The sequence below is a fragment of the Neophocaena asiaeorientalis genome, unplaced genomic scaffold, assembly GCF_003031525.2.
Source record: "Neophocaena asiaeorientalis asiaeorientalis breed wild unplaced genomic scaffold, Neophocaena_asiaeorientalis_V1.1 scaffold364, whole genome shotgun sequence".
NCBI lineage: Eukaryota > Metazoa > Chordata > Mammalia > Artiodactyla > Phocoenidae > Neophocaena > Neophocaena asiaeorientalis.
In genome coordinates, this window is record NW_020172457.1 from 4,677,742 (window position 1) to 4,698,707 (window position 20,966).

General features: G+C 41.0%; 1 long non-coding RNA gene across 1 annotated transcript in view; it reads left to right on the forward strand.

Annotated features, from left to right (window-relative positions):
• The first annotated feature begins 4,489 nt into the window (after window positions 1-4,489).
• Window positions 4,490-20,966, forward strand: part of LOC112394946 (uncharacterized) — a 234,659-nt gene continuing 218,182 nt past the window's right edge. The window contains exons 1-3 of the long non-coding RNA XR_003002255.1: window positions 4,490-4,666; window positions 10,211-10,390; window positions 14,410-14,613. This is a non-coding gene — a long non-coding RNA (uncharacterized LOC112394946). The remainder of the gene's footprint in view (window positions 4,667-10,210; window positions 10,391-14,409; window positions 14,614-20,966) is intronic.

Below are 20,966 nucleotides of genomic sequence, written 5' to 3' on the forward strand. Positions count from 1 at the left end.
TAGGGTTTGATTTTTGAGCTGTGCTTAATATTTTAGGAGTCAAGTTGCCATGTTTCTTGGTAGGCTATAAATTTGTAGTCTGGGAACAAAAGAAAAAAGTGTGTGTGATTTTGCTTAATGGATGACAGCAACATTTCTAGCCCCTAAAAATATGAGAGGGTTTAAATATTTGGGACGAGACCCTGAGACGAAGCATAATTCCTAACTATCCCAATCCTTCCCTTGCCTTCCCATCTTGAAAAAATATTTTAAGGAACTAGTGTTCTAAACTGGGCTTCCCCTTTGGTATTTGAAATTAAATAAGTGAATGATACTCATGATATATGTTATACACAAGTATATGTAAAATGAGAGTAAAATTAAGTTCTAGTATTCACAATATAGCAATAGCTAGTATTAATATGTACACATGAAAATTATTTTTGAGTGATGAACACTGATGTCTTAAGAAAAGGAAGATTTGACTGAGTTAAAACACATATGTTAGAGAATGGTTTAAGGTGGGGGTGAGGGGAAGGAAATGGAGTGACTCTTTCTCTCCTAAACTAAGAAGGTGTTTTGCCACCTTCTCGTCATTGTAACTTAGAAGGCGGTAGCATTGCTATGAAGAATGTCCCATTGAGGTTTTCACAAATTCAAATGAAATGGGATAAAATTAAAGCCTTACATTTTACAGGAAAAAAAGGATGACACTGAAGCACTAATTCATCTCCCTCTACTCCATCTCACTCGGAGCATTACAGCAGCGACTGACCTGTGAATCTGACATGAATTGTAATATAGGATCATAGAAATGAAAGTAACCTCTGAAGTAGTTTCATCTACCTTCTATCCTTGGCAAGTAAGCCCCAAACTGTTACAAACAAAGAACTAGTATTTCAGAAACTTTCCCATAGGCAATTTTCCCCAGCTACAACCTGAATTCTACCTTAAAGAATGACACGGACAATTTTTCTTGTGCTCCACAATGGAGACGTGAAAACAGCTTTTTGCCATAGCTAATGATCATGACCATTTCTGTATCACATGGGTTATATTTCTGGACTCTGGGGAGACAGCACAGAATAATGGGTAAGAATTCAGACTTAGAGACAGATTAGTGCTTAAACTACAGCTGTATCACAGGCAATTAAGTTCTCTAAGCCTCCATTTGCTCACCCGTAATGTGGGGATGATAATACAGTCCAGCTGATCAAATTACTATGAAGAACAGTCTAGAACAAGTGGTATCCAATAGAAATAAAGCGCAAGCTGCAAAGGTGAGTCGTATATGTAATTTTAAATTTCCTAGGAGCCCCGTTAAGAAAGGTAAACGGAAACAGGTGAAATTGATTTTAGTAACGCACTTTACTCAACACATCCAAAATATCATCTCAACATGGAAAAAATATCAGTGAGGGGCTTCCCTGGTGGCCCAGTGGTTGAGAGTCCGCTTGCCGATGCAGGGGACACGGCTTCGTGCCCCGGTCCGGGAAGATCCCACATGCCGTGGAGCGGCTGGGCCCGTGAGCCATGGCCGCTGAGCCTGCGCGTCCGGAGCCTGTGCTCCGCAACGGGAGAGGCCACGGCGGTGAGAAGCCCGCGTACCACACACACACAAAAAAAGTTAGTGAGATATTTTATATTCCCTTTTTTGTACTAAGTCATCAAAATCCAATGTGTTTTTCTTTTTTTTTTAATTTATTTATTTTTGGCTGGGTTGGGTCTTCATTGCGGTGCCTGGGCTTCTCATTGCGGTGGCTTCTCTTGTTGCATAGCATGGGCTCTAGGCATGCGGGCTCAGTAGCTGTGGCACACGGGCTTAGTAGTTGTGGTGCATGGGCTTAGTTGCTCCGCGGCATGTGGGATCTTCCCGGACCTGGGCTCGAACCCGTGTTCCCTGCATTGGCAGGCATATTCTTAACCACTGCGCCACCAGGAAGCCCACCAATGTGTATTTCACATGTACGGTTTGACTCAACTCAAACTAACCATATTTTAAACCCTTAATAGCCACCTGTGGCCAGTGGCTACCACAGTGGAAAGTTCAGGTCTAGAAAAAAGCTGTAAAGCATTTAGCATTATGCTAGGAATGTAGTGAATGCTAAAGTGTTGGGGCTTCCTTTATTATCCTTAATATTCTTAGAGAACTTTGTAATCTTCCCAAAGCCTTCACTTCTCCAGGAGAGACTGGACCTGGCTATGATGCTCTTAGGAGTACCTGGATGGACTAGGTTACTCAAGCTGAGCCTTTCAGTTACTTCAAAGACCACTTCCTCGTGGCCACCCCCAACTATTGTCAGAAGAGGGCCACAAAAAGTGGGATCTACATGGAGAATATATCCACTGAGTGCCAATGACCTTTAGATACTGACACATTAAACCCCAAGAAATAGGCACCACCACTAATCTGCAACCTTCTCATATAAATGGGGCAGGGTAGGACATTTGCTAAAGCAATCACTTGCTCCTGTAATTTTCCCCTTATAAGGATTGAGGTGCTATGCAATACACTGTGCTCAAAAGTTGGTTTGATAAATTAAACATATGGTTGGAATATGACCCATCAATTCCACTGGTATACCCAAGAGAATTGCAAACATGTTGACACAAAACTTGTAAACAAATGTACACAGCAGCATTATTCATAACAGCCAAGAAGTGGAAACAACCCAAATGTCCATCAACTGATGAATGGATAAACAAAATGTGATAAATCCATACAATGGAATATTATTTGGTAATAGAAAGGAATGAGGTACTAATTTAAGCTACAGCATGGACGAACCATGAAAACACGATGCTCAGTGAAAGCCAGACACAAAAGGCCACATATTGCATGATTCTATTTACATGAAACACCCATAATGGGCAAATCCATAGAGACAGAAAATAGATTAGTGGTTTCCAGGGGCTGTGGGGAGGGGAGAATTGAGAGTGACTGCTAACAGGTATGGAGTTTCTTTTGGGATGCTGGAAATATTCTGGAATTGGATAATGGCAATGGTTGTACAGCACTGTGAACATACTAAAAACCACTGAATTGTTAAAAAAAGAAAGTTGATTTGTTGTCCTAGGGAAGCATGGTCAGATACACAAGTACTGCCAAATCCCCAGAATACAGAAGTATTTGTAAGACTTTAAAAATAGAAGAGATCACCTGTGCCCAAAGTATTATTTGATAGGATATCATCTTTAACTACAGCACACATAATATCATCTTTTCTCTCCTTCCTCTTAAATTAAAATTGTTTTACATTTTAACATTAAGCATATTAACTACTAAGAGAGCACAAACCTCAAGGACACACACGCATGTACATATAAATGCATGTACATATGTCAGAATTTTCTGAAAGAATGTACCTGTCGCTCTTCTGTTCAAGACTCTCCCATTACCCTCATCTCACCCTCAGGATGGCCCCACACGTCTCCAGTGCCACCTGCCTACCGTGTGGCAGGAGAGCGCAGCAGTTAAGACATGAGCCAGCCTGTGTGAAAGTCCAGGTCTCACTACTCACTAGCTTTATGACCTGGGCAACTTTCCTAACTCTCCTGTGGCTCAGTTCCCCTTTACAGTGAGGATGATAAGAGTGCCTGGGCTTGTGGCGAGGATTAACAGAATTAACATATATAAAGTGCTCAGGAGAATGCCTGACCTGTGGTAGATACTTTATAAGTGTTTTATAAATAAAAGTAAATAAATATTTCAAACCCTGTCCCGACAGCATGCCAACCTTGCTATAGAGCGTGCTTTCCCTCTGTCTGGAATATTCCTTGTGATAGCTCCTTCCCTCTTTCCTTGTGCAAATATCACTCTATCCCTCTCCCTTGCTTGTTTCTGTTTGCAGCATTTATCACTTTCTAATATTCTATATGATAATTTGCTTTCGTATCTTCTTCGTGGCCCATCAACTCCTACTAGAAGGCAGGGATCTTACCTGTCTGTTTGCTACTCGGCCCTAAGCATCCAGAACAGTGTCTGCTGCAGAGAAGGCACTCCACCATGTTTTCTGAATGAATGAATGGACAGTGGTTACTTCTGGGCCGTGGCACTGGGGACGGGGACGGGAATGAGATATACTTTTCACTGAACATAAGCAAAAGGGTGCTTATGTTGTTGTCATAACAATGAAAAGTGTGAAATAAAATACTGAAAAATAAAGAGTATGTGGACCTGAGGAGAAGCTGGTAGCATAAAACAGGAAGACTTCAGGTATCTGTGATCTGTGTAAGGATGCTCCTGCAAGCCACCTTTAGACCTTACCCCTGAGTAAAAAGTGGAACGACACCTCAGAACTGGCGCTCAGCCCTAGGCTTGAAGCACAGCATGCACACAGGTTAGGAAGAAGTCTTAATAAGATGTTCCGTATTGCGTAATATGTACCCTGTACCTATGGGTACAGTGAGAAAACTTTCCATGGCAAAAGGCCTGTTTCCAGGCACAGTAAACAGAGGATTCGTTAAAGGTTGTTTGCCCTCTTCCCCCGCTGCAGCCTGGACAGGCAGGTGGCCGTGGTGCGTGGGACTCCTCGGGCAGCGACAGCCTGTCTCCACGGCCTGGGAATAGTGGTCTTCTCCACTCCCTAACAGACCCTCTGGAAACCTGATAAGGATTACAGGATCCTAGAGAAGAGCACTGGACTTCAAATGAACTGTTCTGTAAACCTATCCCAACTAGCTGGAGGTAAAACTCTGTCTTCAGGGTCTCCCACCTCTCTTTTCCATATCTCCTTTTCCTTCCCTGAGCTTTACTACCTCTGCTCTCTCCTGTCAGGAGAAAAACAACCAATGAGTCACTAGCCCCTTGAATAATGTATTACCCCTTCTGTAGGATTTTACATTTAAAAAGTGGTCAATAGGAAAGAAATTATGATGATAATGTTAATAATGATATTAATAATATTGATGATGGCAATGATAGCTGATGATAGCAGATATTGCTTATTGAATATTTACTGTGAACCAGGTATTCTACTAAAAAGTGGATACAATTTATCCTATTTAATCCTCCAATAATCCAGTGAGGTAGATATTGTCATACCGACATTATAGATGAGGAATGAAAAGTCACATAGTTATCAAGTGGCAGACAAGGGGTTTAGGAGAACTGTCTCTAAAAATTTCTGCCCTAAGGAATTCCATCATGTTATTCAAACACATGGATTTCTAAGGTGGAAACTTTGACCCTATAAGGAGAGAGCTGGGGAGAGTCAGACAATCACAGCACGCCTTAGTAGCAATGAAATTGACCACTGAGGCTTGAAACTGCAAACAATCCACTGTGTCTATGACTGCTCGGGTTCAAATCCTGACCCTGGCACTCACGAGGTTTCCTGGGGCAAGTTGTATAACCTCTGCACTTGAGATAATAGTTAGAATTCAATGAGATAATGCCATTGAAGTGCTTGCAATAGTGTGTGTGTGTGTGTGTGTGTGTGTATAGCATTCATATACTGTGTATGTTGATTGTTATAAATCCCTACAATTAGAATAATTTATTTCTAGCTTCCAAATAACAGAAGTTCTCTTTCACCTGATTTTATAATGTAGCTGTTGGTCTATTTTCTATAGGTTTTTTTAATTGAAAAGGTAGTGTAACAGTAGAATTTCAAAGGACAATACCTCAAATGCCATTTCCCTAACACAACAATTATTTTAATTTTGCATATTGCCTTCAAGTTTTGCTCATTCTGAGAAGCTACATGGAGAGGGCACTATATTGAATCAGATTTGGATTTTTATCTTACTCTTTCACAAATTAGCTGTATAACCTCAGGGAAGTTACATAACTGCCCTTTGCCTTAGTTTCCCAAAATATAAAGTGAAGCAGTTAGACCAGATCACCTTTAAGATCCTTCTAGCTCTAACAGTCTGTTTTTTTTTAATCTGTAATCTACTTTTTTTTTCTGCTTTCATGATTTACATGAAACTGTATACATAAGGTACCTGTAAGTAATGTTTGCAAGTTACTTAACTTTCTAAACTATATCAGGGAAATAAAACTTTATGTATAATGAGTTCTGCAAAGGTAAAGTTATAACTAAAGACCCCAGAAACTTTAAAAGTAGCCACCAAATTACCAAAAAGCTATAAAAATTAATATTCAGTCATTATATGTATGTTTGCAACTAAAGTATTACCAATTCCACATGTTAATTTATAAGTAATACATTTAGTTTGATAAAGCCATTCTAATATTTGTTGATATATAGTTATTAATTCATAATATAAATATGAAAATGTTACATTAGCGTAGTTTTCCATGAGGTATTCTTTTTTATTTTAATAAATTTATTTAGTTTATTTATTTATTTTTGGCTGTGTTGGGTCTTCGTTGCTGCGCGCAGGCTTTCTCAAGTTGTGGCGAGCGGGGGCTACTCTTTGTTGCAGTGTGCGGGCTTCTCATTGCAGTGGCCTCTCTCGTCGTTATGGAGCACGCGCTTCAGGCGCGCAGGCTTCAGTAGTTGTGGCACACGGGCTCAGTAGCTGTGGCTCACGGGCTCTAGAGCACAGGCTAAGTAGTTGTGGAGCACGGGCTTAGTTGCTCCGTGACATGTGGGATATTCCCGGACCAGGAATCGAACCCGTGTCCCCTGCATTGGCAGGCGGATTCTCAACCACTGCGCCACCAGGGAAGCCCCAACCATGAGGTATTCTTAGTTTTTAAAGTTTCTCTACCAAAGAGGGAAAAACAAAGAAAAAACAGGAGTGACTCTACCTGACTTAGATCATACTGGCAGAAGCATGTCAATGTGAATGTCTATAACTAGTCATGGGATGAAGCAGCCACTCTCCTGCACTGCTGCTTGGTGTATAACCTGGTATAACCTTTCTAGAGACGACTGGACAATACTAATCAAGAGCTTAAATATGTTCCTACCCTCTGGCCAGGTAATTCCACTTATAGGAATTTGTACCAAAGAAATAATAATATGGGCACAAATGCTTTGTTGCAGTATTATACATAACTATAAAGACCTAGCCTAGACCATCTTATTATACCAACTAGTAGAGGCACTATCAAAGACTCCTAGGGTCATGTCAAAATCAGTCAGGAGCTAATTTGAAGATGCTGTCACAGGCCAAATAAAGGTTAATTTCAGCATTAATAAGAATAATAAATAAGATGTGTTGAAACAAATTAAATATGTTTCAATTAATGAGTTTGAATGATAATTTAAAGACAAACAAACATAAAAAGCAAACCATTGGCACATACCAGAAAATCAATTCAAGGAATAATAGGATTAAAAATATAGCCATTTTGCAATCCTTAATAAACTAATGACTCCAGGTAACAACATAAAAGAAGAGATTATTACACATTATGCACCTCTTAATGGCAAAACACATTACCTATGAAGCAGTCTTGCCAAAAAAAATAAAGAAACCACAACTGAATCTGTTAAGCCCTGTAGATAGTTGCAGGTAATATAGAGGACAGAGGAACATGTTAAACTATACCATGAAGATGCAATGAGAGAAATCTAGGCTGTGGGAAGTTCTACAGGACAAACAACTTGGTTTCTTCAACAACTAAAGTGGAAGGAAAAAAATATTTCAGTGGAAACCCATTTATATTTCAAGAGATTTAACAGACATATCAACCTTTAACAGACATATCAACCAATCTCATCATGTGAACCTTATTTGGATCCTGCTTCAAACAACCTGTAAAAATAAATTATGGTGTTTCCCTGGTGGCACAGTGGTTTAGAGTCCCCCTGCCAATGCAGGGGACACGAGTTTGATCCCTTGTCTGGGAAGATCCCACATGCTGCGGAGTACCTAAGCCCAGTGTGCCACAATTACTGAGCCTGTGCTCTAGAGCCCGCAAGCCACTACTACTGAGCCCGCGTGCTGCAACTACTGAAGCCCGCGCGCCTAGAGCCTGTGCTCCGAGCAAGAGAAGCCACCGCAATGAGAAGCCCGCGCACTGCAACGAAGAGTAACCCCCACTCGCCGCAACTAGAGAAACCCCGTGCGTAGAAACGAACACCCAGCACAGCCAAAAATAAATAAATTTATTTTAAAAAAATTATGACATTCATGAGACAATTGAAATTCTGAACAATGACTTATTTCATATTAGTAACATATCATTGTTAATTAGTTTAGATGTGATAATGGTTGTTTTAAAAGGCCTTATCTTTTAAAGATCCATATTGAAATATTTGTGGATGAGATGATACAATTTCTGGAATTTGCTTTAAAACAGAATAAGTGGGAAAGAAGAAGAGGGAATTGATGGGTTGGTTTGGTCATCATAGGTTGATAGGTACATAAGGTTCATTAAGCTCTCTGTCTACTTTTGTTTATGTTTTAAATTTTCTATAATAACATTAATATACATTTACATATAATGGGTTTGTGTGTGTGTGTGTGTGTGTGTGTGTGAACACCCATTATAGGGGATACAGCAAAATATTGATGGTGATTATCTCTGGATGATGGAATTGTGGGTGGTTTGGTGATTTTTATCTTTTTGGTTTTACTCTACTGTATATTCTATAGTTTTACGCTGCACTTATATTCTACATAATCAGGAAAAAATTATTTTAAAAGAAAATGTTTTAAATTATTTAACAATACCGTTTTTACCGTTCAACTAGAATTCACTTCTGATGTAATGCATAGAGTAACTTTGTACTTTTAAAATATAATTGGCCAGGCAAATTACTTAATATTTAATTATAGTTAGTTTTGAGAGGGTATAGAAAATAGTTCATGAAAATATAAGGCTAAAGTAAAGTTTGGGCTCTGGAAATTCTCTCATTTGGTGTAATAGGGTAATCTTAAATGTATAGCTTAGGAGGAAACAGTTAATTTTTTTTCTCCTTCTTACATAACACAAAAACAACTGATCCAGTTTGGCACAAACTTTCTCCTCCAAAGTCACCTTTGTGCTGAAATTCAGCACCTCAGGTTTCAGTCAAACAACTTGCAGATGAGAAAAGGTTTCTTAACAAAATTTTCTTGTAATTTTACTGTCGTGTTAGTTCCTGGGAACTTGGGAGAGTCCTTTTTTCATAGTTAAGTGGGTCGGGGGAATGCTTCTTTCTCCTACTTTCTAATATGCAGAAGAGCAAGCAGTTTATATCATTCCTTTTGTATCGCTTAAATAAATGTAAGTCCAAGACAGTAGTTGCAATTAAGAAAAAGATAGTTAATGGGTATTTTTACCATATTAATAGTTAATACGAGGTACTGCAGAGTTTGTCATTCAATTATGAGAAAATCAGTCCTTTAAGATCAGAAAAAAGATTTAAAAACGAACATAAATACAATTATATTTTGTAATTACATGTAGACTTACAATAATTATACCATGATCTGAATGTTCTATAATCAGATAATTGTCTCTTCTTCATTTATTTTGAAATAAAGACTTTTCATTTATCTAATTTTCCTTCTTCCTTTTGTTCACATGTAATTTTCTGCTACAGAAACCATAGTCAGCTCCTGTTATGAAATATACTAACAGATTATCACTTAAATAACATTTTGTTCTGAATGTAGGCTTTAAAGCAAAATCATTGGTAGATGTAGTTTACTCATTTGGAAGTGAAATTTTCTGACTTAAAACTGGCTAGAGACAGATAATGTCAATTTGGGTTCATTTGTCCATTTGAGGTTCCACGGGTAGTTAATTATATGCTTCACATAAATTCAGCCTTCACTTGCAACTATGTGCCAGGCTTTGCACTAAGTATTTTCATATTTACAATCTCAATTATTTACTATAATAACACTGTGAAATAGTTACTTTGGAGAGAGGTTAAGTTGTTTGCTCCAGATCAGACAGTAATCTAATTGATTGCAAATCATTTTTTTTTTTTTTTTTTTTTTTTTTTTGTGGTACGCGGGCCTCTCACTGTTGTGGCCTCTCCCGTTGCGGAGCACAGGCTCCGGACGCGCAGGCTCAGCGGCCATGGCTCACGGGCCCAACCGCTCCGCGGCATGTGGGATCTTCCCGGACCAGGGCACGAACCCATATCCCCTGCATCAGCAGGCGGGCTCTCAACCACTGCGCCACCAGGGAAGCCCTTGATTGCAAATCTTATGTTACTACTTTTAAGTTATGAACATTGGTGATTGAGAGCATTTGTAGCAGTCTTTGGTGCCTAGTATGGAGCCTTGGACCAAAAAGTATGTCAAGTCAGTTCGAAAGCTGATATTCACCCGTCTCATTGTAAAAACAGAGTTCTCTACCTCCCCCCACACCCAGACCCACTCCGGAGGATGTGCAGGAGATGCAATGTGCTTCATACTGCTTCATGCATGGAGCCAGCTAAGATGGACCATCTCTCATGAAGAAGAGGCATCAAGAAGAAGGGAGAGGGCAACCTGTTCAAAGCAGCAAAGCAGTGCTAGCTTTCTGCCTTGATCTTTTAACGAATTTAACAAGGTACAGACATCTTTAAGCCTGGGAATACACAATGTTTTGATTCGTTGACCAACAAACTAAAGGTCAACCTGAGAAAGTTGCTTCTTGACATATTTCCACCAAGGGTCACTTGTTTCCATCCCAATGGACTCAAAGTTAAGAATTAAAAACCTCAACGTTTAGTAAATTATATGTTTGGAATACTGAGACTTCTAATTAGACGTACATCCCCAGTGCCAGTAGAGCCCACTCTGTTCGTTTACTCATTACTCATAACCTCATGTAAAACTGTTTGTTTGGGATGTGTTTTTTTTAAAAAGCCTTCAGGCTTAGTTAAAGAATGGAAGATGTGAGAAAAGAATTTTCCAACTTTTGTTGACTCAGTGATGAAAAGGAAAAATATGTTTATAAGAATTTGGCTGCTTGGTAACTCAAAAATAATTGATGTAAGAAACTTGAAATTTCACATGTTAAGTGCTAAATCCAATTATACATTTCAAACACAATTTTCCAAAGCATATCCGTGTTCTAGCTTATTAATATTACAGAATCATTCTGATGAGCATCAAATTATTAACTGTTTTTATAAGAGTGTACTAGAAATTACTACTAGGAATATTTTATTTGTGGAAACATAAATACAGGTTATGTAACACCTTGTAAGTGGACTTGAACTAAAGGATCTTAAAAATAAATAGGAACAACAAAAATAAAACATGACTAACTCTCCAGCCACCATCAAAACAAATGTTTCCAAGGACCTGAAGCCAAGAAAATAGAAATCTATAAACACAAAGGCTAAGATAAATCAGTTGCATCTCCTAGGTCTCCATACATGACAAAACAAAACACTGAAAACCAACGGAAACCAAAAAACCCCACTTGCTGTGAAGGAAAGAATGTTGAAGAACATTGACCTTTTCTGCCCTCTGCCTACCACAGAAATCCCCACCCACTGCTGATTTTTATTTTTTATTTATTTTTGGCTGTGTTGGGTCTTTGTTGCTGCACACGGGCTTACTCTAGTTGCAGCGAGCAGTGGCTACTCTTCATTGTGGTCCTTGGGCTTCTCATTGCGGTGGCTTCTCTTCGTTGCAGAGCACAGGCTCTAGGCACGCGGGCTTCAGCAGTTGTGGCATGCGGTCTCAGTAGTTGTGGCTCACCGGCTTAGAGTGCAGGCTCAGCAGTGTGGCACATGGGCTTAGTTGCTCCGCGGCATGTGGGATCTTCCTGGACCACGGCTCGAACCCATGTCCCCTGAATTGGTGGGCAGATTCTTAACCACTGCGCCACCAGGGAAGCCCCACTGCTGATTTTTAAATTATTGAATCTCCAAAAATTATGGGAGATGGATGTCTTAAAAATGCAGTAGATTCAATCACATAGGTCATATCCTTATTAGCTGAAGTAGTAATTACTGAGGGAAGGCTAATCTACTTCATTCATTTTAATAACCAATTCTTTCTCAGATTTACCACAGAGCCAAATCAACCTAATTATTAAGGTACAGTAATATTGTATTGAACTATTTTTCAATCCAAGAATTTTTATTATGGAGAGAAAACCTGGATAATTTTAGCAATTATGTGCTTCATTTCTCCTTTTCTGTATCTCCATTCTTGCTTATATATAAGGTACTGAATTTAACTTGCTTCATTCTTGATGTTTCACATCTTGTCATTTTCTTTTAGAAAAATTTAAACTAAAGTTTAAAAGGCTACAGGGTAAGTGTTGGTGTCTAGGTCCTATGTTTAACAAATCATAGTCCCTAGAGCCCAGACTGCTGCCCTGGAGAACAAGAGGCCAAATTCTGGCTGCCCTGAAAAACCCCGCATATACAACTAATGCATATTCTAAATTTTACCATACCTCTCGCAAAACACTTTCAGGGATGCCTGACCTACACAACCTCTCCTTGCAGCCAGGCACACACCATTTCTCTTATTTGGATGTAATATTGCTAAAGAGCAAGGTCACTTGAAAGAAAGCTGAACTTGCAATCAGAATCTAAGTGTGAGTTCCAGCTCTTTAGGGGACCAGTTACAGGTAATTTAGTGCACTGGGTAAGTGCGTGCCTGCTAAAGCCAGAATGGGTTGGTGCAAATCCTGGTTTTTCCACTTTCTAGCTATGTGACTCTAGGCAAATTATTTAAATCTTGTGCCTCAGTTTTCTCATTTGTAAAGTGGTAATAATATTAATAATTACCTCATAGAGTTGTGAAAATGAAACATCTTAATATGGCTTAGAACAGAACCTCAGGTAGCCTAAGCACTCAATAAATGTCAGGAATTATTATTGCTAGCTGCATGACCTTGGGGAGCTCACCTAACCTCTATGATACTCTATTTGATCTTATGTCCAAAAAGGGATCATGACTTCATATGGTCTTTATGAAGACCTAATAAACTCATGCAACGTTTGTGACAGTCATTTTGAAAGCATAATCAAGTATTGGACAACTCCTTCAAACAAGCAGAATCAGTTCCTTTCTGCTCTGTCCCTGTAATACTTAAAACATATGCATACACCTGCTAAGCACTTGTCACACTGTATCATAAGAATTTGCTTACCTGTCCATCTCCCCCACTAACAGTGCATCCTCTGATTCACCTCTGCACCCTCAGCACGTTGGACATACCTAGCACAGGACAGGTACTCAATAAATATTTGTTTAAATGAATATTGTCCAAACAACTGAGCAGGAATTCACAAGGCCTCTGCCAGGAATGATGGATTATCACTTTTTGCCAAGTATCCTCAGTAGACCCCCCAGAAATGTGCTTGTTTTTCCTCAGACACAATATATTGAGATTCTGTCATTTCTAATGCAGCTTGTGTGGCTGCATTCACTCATTCTTTTCCCTTAATAAATACGCTGGGCTCCATACAGTGTACCACAAGTGGCAACTGCCCAGGTTAATTTAGTGCCACATACTATGCAGAAAGAACCTAGTTAGTATAGAATCATTTACAAGTGGAGATGATAGGCTCCTCGGTTTGATATCTTCATTAGAGTGGTAGAATCTCAGGGTGGTTTTTTAGAAGTGGGGGTCCTTATAGAACAATAAGTTAAAGTTGGGGATCTGACTGCCTAAGTTAAAATCCTTGCTCTGCTATGTACAAGGTGTAAGACCTTGGGCAAGTTACTTAACCCCTCTAAGCCTCAGTTTTCTCATCCGTAAGATGGAGCTAGTATGATTGATACATTAAAAATAATAACCCAGGGACTTCCCTGGTGGCTCAGTGGCTGGGAATCCGCCTGCCAATGCAGGGGACATGGGTTCGAGCCCTGGTCTGGGAGGATCCCACATGCTGCAAGCAGCTAAGCCTGTGCGCCACAACTACTGAGCCTGTGCTGTAGAGCCCACAAGCCACAACTACTGAAGCCCGCGCGCCTAGAGCCTGTGCTCGGCAACAACAGAAGCCACCACAATGAGACGCCCACGCACCACAACAAAAGTGTTGCCCCCGCTCGCCGCAACTAGAGAAAGCCTGTGCGCAGCAACGAACACCCAACGCAGCCAAAAAATAACCCACATTAATCACTTTTTATGGTACCTACCATAGAGTAAGCACTTAGTATGTGTTTGCTATTGTGATTAACCCAATCCCTCGCTGCAGTGTTTGAACTTCCATCACAAGTGTATTCAGGACATGAGGCATGAGTGTCCAGCTTTTGCCTGAATACCACCAGGGTCAGGGAACTTACAACCTCCACCAGTTGTCCACTTGATTACTGGGCAAAACAGAATTGTTGATAAATTCTAACAGGTTGTAATATACATACTTACATCTTCTACTCAAGGGTCTTCCATCTGTCATTCGGGATTACCCAGACGAAATCTAATCTCTTCTTGCAGGACAGCCCCTTTAACTTTGGAAGGCAGCTACATGTGCTAGCTATCACCGTCCTCCTCACACACCCACACCGACTCTTAGATCCTTTAATCATTTCTGATATGACACTGATTACAAGATCCCATTTTACCCTTTTTACTCTCCTTGAATAACCTTTTATTTATCAATGTCTTTCTTAAAGGCTGAAGATCAGAATTCATAAAACAGAGCAAATGTGACCTGATCACTAGTGAGAACTAGAGAACTACTCCCCGACTTGAACACTGTATTTCTCTTAATACAACAAAAGATTGATTTTTGTTTTGTGGAAGTTACATCACACTGTGTTGACTCATCATCTACTCACAATCAACAGAAGGCTCTAAATCTTCCGACGTGAGCTATTGTAAGTCACCTTGTCCCCAACCTGTACTTGTACAATTGAATTTGGAGATCTTTCAGTACTTTATTTTTGTCCCTGGTAAACTTTATATTGTTAGATGTGATTCATTATTATATTTTTTCAGGATTTGATAAGGGGGAGGAGAATCCTGATTGCATCATCCAACTTATTTGTTATCTCTTCTAGCTGTGTGTCATCTGTAAATTCGTTCAGCACCGGTCAATGTTATCATCTTAGCCATCAATCAAAGTGTTAAGGGCAACAAAGCCGCAAACCAGATTTGCATTAGATCCCTAGAGGCCTGGGTGTGCATCAGCCTCTTAAAATTTTTTTTAAAAGACACCATTCATTCAATCAACAATATCTGTTGAGTGCCTACCATGTACCAGTTATTGTTCCAAGTGCTGAGCATATATAGTGGTGAACCAAAAAAATATCCCTGTCCTCATAAAGTTTACATTCTAGCTAGGGGGTAAGCAATAAATAAATATGAAGATAAATAAATAATAATAAGTCTTTTTTAAATGAAAAACTAAAGCAGGGAGGGGGTTCACGAATGTTGACAGTGGAGGTGGAGTGAGCAGTTACCCATATGCAGTGTGGCTAAAGCAGAGTTGTTTGTGAAGTTTGACTGCACTGCTCATGCCCTGCATTCTTACTGTGCATCTGGCCCAAAAGGTGTCCCCGAGTGGGAAGCAAGTCTTTCTGGTTTCTCAAAACTCACTTTTTTCTGTGTGGAATCATATTAGGAAAAATCAATAGAACGATGATAAAGAATTTAGATAGCCGTGAAATAAAAAAGAAAATATGAAAGGACATAATACCTCAAGAGACTTTGCAACATTTCTTCATATGCATAGGGTATTCAAACATTGTGCGGCCAGCTAGACCAGCAGGGGAGCTGGTCATACCTCCTGATCAAGACTCCAGAGAGAGACTAAAAATTGTTGCTCTACAAGTATAGTATACGGTTGAAAATGAAATAATCGAGGAAAAAACAAAAGCTAACACTTACCTTATTCCAATCCCCATGTTCTCAAGTATGGAGTGGGTTATGAATCCAAAAGTTTATGGGAAGTCAGGAGGATGGAATGCTTGGGTGACCCCAAAACATGGCTCAGAGAGTCTGGATATTGAACTCTAGAAAAGAAGCCCATAAGGGACAGATTTGAAATCTACCTCTATTAACTACTCTCTGCTCATGACTCTAATGTTGATAAATTCTTCTGAATAGTTTTAGATAATCTTCAAATCCCTTTGATGTTAGAGGGACTTGATAAATCTTTGTTTTGTAAAATCCTAATTGCAACCTCTGATTGGAAATTTATTTTCTACTCTCACAGTGATACTTCTAATATTTATTTTCATTCACTGAGCGTCTATTTTGTACCAGATACTTTGTTGGTGCTACGAGTACAAAGGTGAATAGGATAAACATGGCTCCTGCTTACAGAAACCTTCCAGTAGAGCTTGCAGTAGAGGGCAAGGCAGAAACTGGAAAGGCAGCTCCGATAAAGCAGTGTGTTATGAAGAGAAGAGTACCAAGAGCTCTAGGAGGGACATCTAACCCGGAATTTGCGAGAATTGGAAGCTAGTAACTTCTACGTGGAGACTTCCAAGGTACGAGGAGTTAGTCAAATAAAGAGGTGGGGCAGATCTGTTTCAGTGGAGGAAGATCTGTTTCAGTGAAGGATGCACGTTTTGAAGGTGACAGAAATCACTGATTATCTGAGTACTGAAAACAGTTCAGGATAGCTGAGACAGCGTGGTCAGAGATGAGACTGGAAAGGTAAACAGAACCAATTTATACAGAGCCTTACAAGCCATGTCATAGAGGAGGTACAATCTACTGAAATCTCTGATTGCTTAAATGCTGGAGTTTTGAAGGGAAGAAGTCAAAACTGCCACTCAGGTTTTTGACTTGAACAGCTGGGTGGACAGTGACATCACTCAGTAAGACACTTACTAAAGGGATGAGACCAGCCGTGGTCATGTTTGATTTGTAATGCCTGGGGAATACTCTCCGGGCACGAGTAGGCAGGTTGATCTTGAAGTCTGAGAATACAGGCTTAGGAAGCATCAGTACACGGTAGGCAACAATAGAATCCAAGGGGATGAAAGCGATACACAGGGAGAGTGTCACCGAAGAGAAAAGGGCTCAGAAGAGAACACAGAGGAGCACCAAAACTTAAAACATGGGCAGAGAGGGACTTCCCTGGTGGTGCAGTGGTTAGGAATTGCCTGCCAAGGCAGGGGACATGGGTTCAATCCCTGGTCCGGGAAGATCCCACATGCCACAGAGCGACGAAGCCCGTGAACCACAACTACTGAGCCCGTGAGCCACAACTACTGAAGCCCGCGTGCCTAGAGCCCATGATCCGCAACAAGAGAAGCCACCGCAATGAGAAGCCTGCGTACCGCAACGAAGAGTAGCCCCCGCTCACCGCAACTAGAGAAAGCCTGCGCGTAGCAACGAAGACCCAACGCAGCCAAAAAATAAATAAATTAATTAATTAAAAAAATATATACGGGCAGAGAAAGGATCCCTGAAAAAAGTACAGCCAGAGGGTACAAAAGGAGTGAGATACCATAGAGAACAAGGGAAAAGCACATTTCAACAAGTAGGTTATGGTCAACAAAGGTAAGTGCTGTCAAGAGATCAAGTAGGAAAAGTCTGAGGAGCACCTATGGAGGGAGCACCAAGGAGGTATTTGACCAGCTGGGTGAGAGCGGGGTCAGTGGAGGCAGAAGGCAGGTCACAGCAAGCTGAGGAATAAATGGAACCTGAATGTAGACAACTGTTTTAAACAATTTGCTTTAAAAGTAGAAGATATAATCCCTAGATTTTCTTCCCAAAGGTAGGGAAATGGTGCCACTACGAAGGCTCCCTCACCACTTTTTTTGTTTGTTTGTTTGTTTTTGCGGTATGCGGGCTTCTCACTGTTGTGGCCTCTCCCATTGTGGAGCACAGGCTCCGGATGCGCAGGCTCAGCGGCCATGGCTCACGGGCCCAGCCACTCCGCGGCATGTGGGATCTTCCCGGACCGGGGCACGAACCCGCGTCCCCTAGCATCGGCAGGCGGACTCTCAACCACTGCGCCACCAGGGAAGCCCTCCCTCACCACTTTTACATTAGCTCAGTTACCACATGGCGATGCTCTTGGTAGGCATGGCCTTTGTGTTGGGCTGGGGTCTTGCAACTGGTGCTGGAAGTGGCTAAAACTGTCCAGTAAACCAAATCTGCCTTTTGTACTCTTCTTCCGCACCTGCCCCTTCTCTAGGCCTCTAAACTTCACACAGGCTTCCTGGGCTCTGACCTCTCTGAGCAGCCCACCAATGAAATGACCTTCATGGGTATTGATAAAAACCTGATCAGACACAACTGTCACACCTATTGCCATAGCTCATGTATTGGGACCAGTCAGAGGGAGGGGAGAGGAGTCTGGTCACCTTAGAGCAGATAGCTGGCCCACAGCTGGCTAGGCAGGGGTCATCTCTGAGAGCAAAATCCAGAAGCCAAAATCTCTGGATTTGGGTTGGGGGAAAACAGATGATCACAACTACCAGCAGTGCTGAGGTTGGTCCTAGGGAGTGAACATGAGCCTAGATACAATGGGTAAACACCGTAAGGGGTCTGGATGAGAGAGGAGGAGCAGGGAGCAGTCAGAGAACAGGGACCAGGAACTAGAAGTAGGCTGGAGCTATTATGCACAGAGAGGCCAGGCATAGCTGTGCTGGACAGGTGGCCCTGGCACCACCAGCTCTGTTATCCTGAATCCTCCACTGCGTTGTTTCAGTTCTCGCCCCTTCATGACAACAAAGTGACATTTCTGACATGCACGACGACTCCCAAAATCTTATACCCTCAACCCCTCTTAGTAACCTGTATTCCAAGGAGAAGATAAGGAAGCTCTGGCCTGGATGGTGCAAACAGGGAGCGCACAGAGGCAATGGCAGTAACTAACCCGAAAAGGTTGCAGTGATAGCTACCCCGAACCTAAGAACCAGTAGCTGAATCAGCCCTAAATCAATAGCAAAACTGGCCACACGGCTTGATTAAATGAAACATTATTTCTCAGTTGTAATCATTCCAGGATATCTGTGTTCTCTAAATGCACACTATGACTGAACTGAAAGGCTTAACTGTCTTCAGTTTGTGATTACGGCACAGAGGAGACGGAAAGCAGTGGTAAACATCGGATAAAGACAATATTTTTGTCTTGTGCACAGACCAGCTAAGCCGCACAAACTGACTTTTCAGCTGAAGATTTTTTTTTTTCATTTTACTCGACTCAATAATCATTTACCCACTGGATATTGCTTAAGGGGCAGAGTTTTCATCTAATTCTCATTTCACGAGATTGAAAAGGAAAAACTAAATAATAATATACCATTTGTGTATAGTGCTTGTCTTTCAAAGAAGACATCATAACCCATTTTATACTATCTAATTTACATTAACAGCCCTTTTATAGTGTAAATACTAGTAAGGGCTATTATCATTTATTATTATCATGCATACAAAGTAGGCATAGAAGAAACTGAGGCATGTGGGAATGAAATGACTAGTTCGATGTAACTTCCATTTTAAAGGTGTAATAGCTGGTTTTTCCTTTTCTTTTTTTTGTTTTGTTTTACAATGAAGCCATGCTTTAGATAAACAAGCTTATTAAGGTGTACCTTGCCCTTAAATTTTAAGATGAAAAATACCTTGCTTAAAAGAAAGCACAAGGGGTTTCCCTGGTGGCGCAATGGTTAAGAATCTGCCTGCCAATGCAAGGGACACGGGTTCGAGCTCTGGTCGGGGAAGATCCCACATGCTGTGGAGCAACTAAGCCCGTGTGCCACAACTACTGAGCCTGTGCTCTAGAGCCGCAAGCCACGACTACTGAGCCCACGTGCTGCAACTACTGAAGCCCGCGCCTAGAGCCCATGCTCCGCAACAAGAGAAGCCACCACAATGAGAAGCCTGTTCACCGCTAGCCCCCGCTCACCGCAACTAGAGAAAGCCTGCATGCAGCAACAAAGACCCAATGCAGCCAAAAATAAAATAAATAAAATAAAATAAAATAAGAAAGAAAAAAAGAAATCACATGGGCCAAAATGTTCATTCTGTTCCACAGATCAAATCTCTCTCCCAAATCTAGATGAAAACCAATCAATTCCTATCACCCAACTCATTTTATTTATTTATTTATTTATTATTATTATTATTTTTTGCAATACACGGGCCTCTCACTGTTGTGGCCTCTCCCGTTGCGGAGCACAGGCTCCGGACGTGCAGGCTCAGTGGCCATGGCTCACGGGCCCAGCCGCTCCTTGGCATGTGGGATCTTCCCGGACTGGGGAACGAACCTGTGTTCCCTGCATCGGTAGGCGGACTCTCAACCACTGCGCCACCAGGGAAGCCCACCCAGCTCATTTTAATCAGCACAGTGCTCACCACCTTGTGCCACACACATTACGAGTCATTTGTGTGTATCTCTCTCCTCTTTACATGCATTATGCTACAGTAATCTTGTCATCTCAATTGTACCTGGAAAATACCATTCCATGCACTAATTCTGTGTATATGTAAAGTCATTGACACTTTCATGTTTGTATGAGCTTCCATCTGTGGGGTAACATTTTTCTAATATTTTCATGTATTCATCCACTCACTCATTCATTTATTCATACTCTCAAGCACTCATGCATCCATTCAACAAATATGGATTGTGTGTCCAAAATGTGCAAACACTACTCTAGATGTAAAAGATAGAAGAGGAAGACAAAATCACTGACTTCAGGAAACTCAGCCCAATGAGGGAGCCGGAAGAGTAAACAGCTGTAGTTAAGTGTGGATGGTGTAGAGATGGAGTGACACATGAAAGTAGTGTGGGGACAACAGAGAGGGGACTGATCTCTGTCTGAGAGGGTGAGAAAGGCCTCTTAGATCTGAGCATGCCAGGAAGAAGGGGATTTGGGTATCTCAGGTAGAGGGCACAGCACAAGCAAAGGCACATATAAGACCATCCTGTGCGTTTGGGGAACCACAGGAAACATGGTATAACAGGAGGTTCTTCAATATTCTATAACTGGTTCTATTCCATAATCCAGGCCCTAGATGTCAACATAAATAATTGTATAAAGGGAAATATATGGTCCATGGGTTGTCTTCAGTCATGTAAGTAAAAACACATTCTACATGGGATCTGTATCAAAGTACTTTTTGAAACTCTAACAGTTTGAAAAATGTCACATAGGTAACAGCACAAAATCAAAGCTTGGGTCTGGTCTACCCAAAGTTTATATTCTCCATATTTCATCTCTAGGAGGCGGCAGGTAAGAACAGCCTACCTATTCATCAAATATAG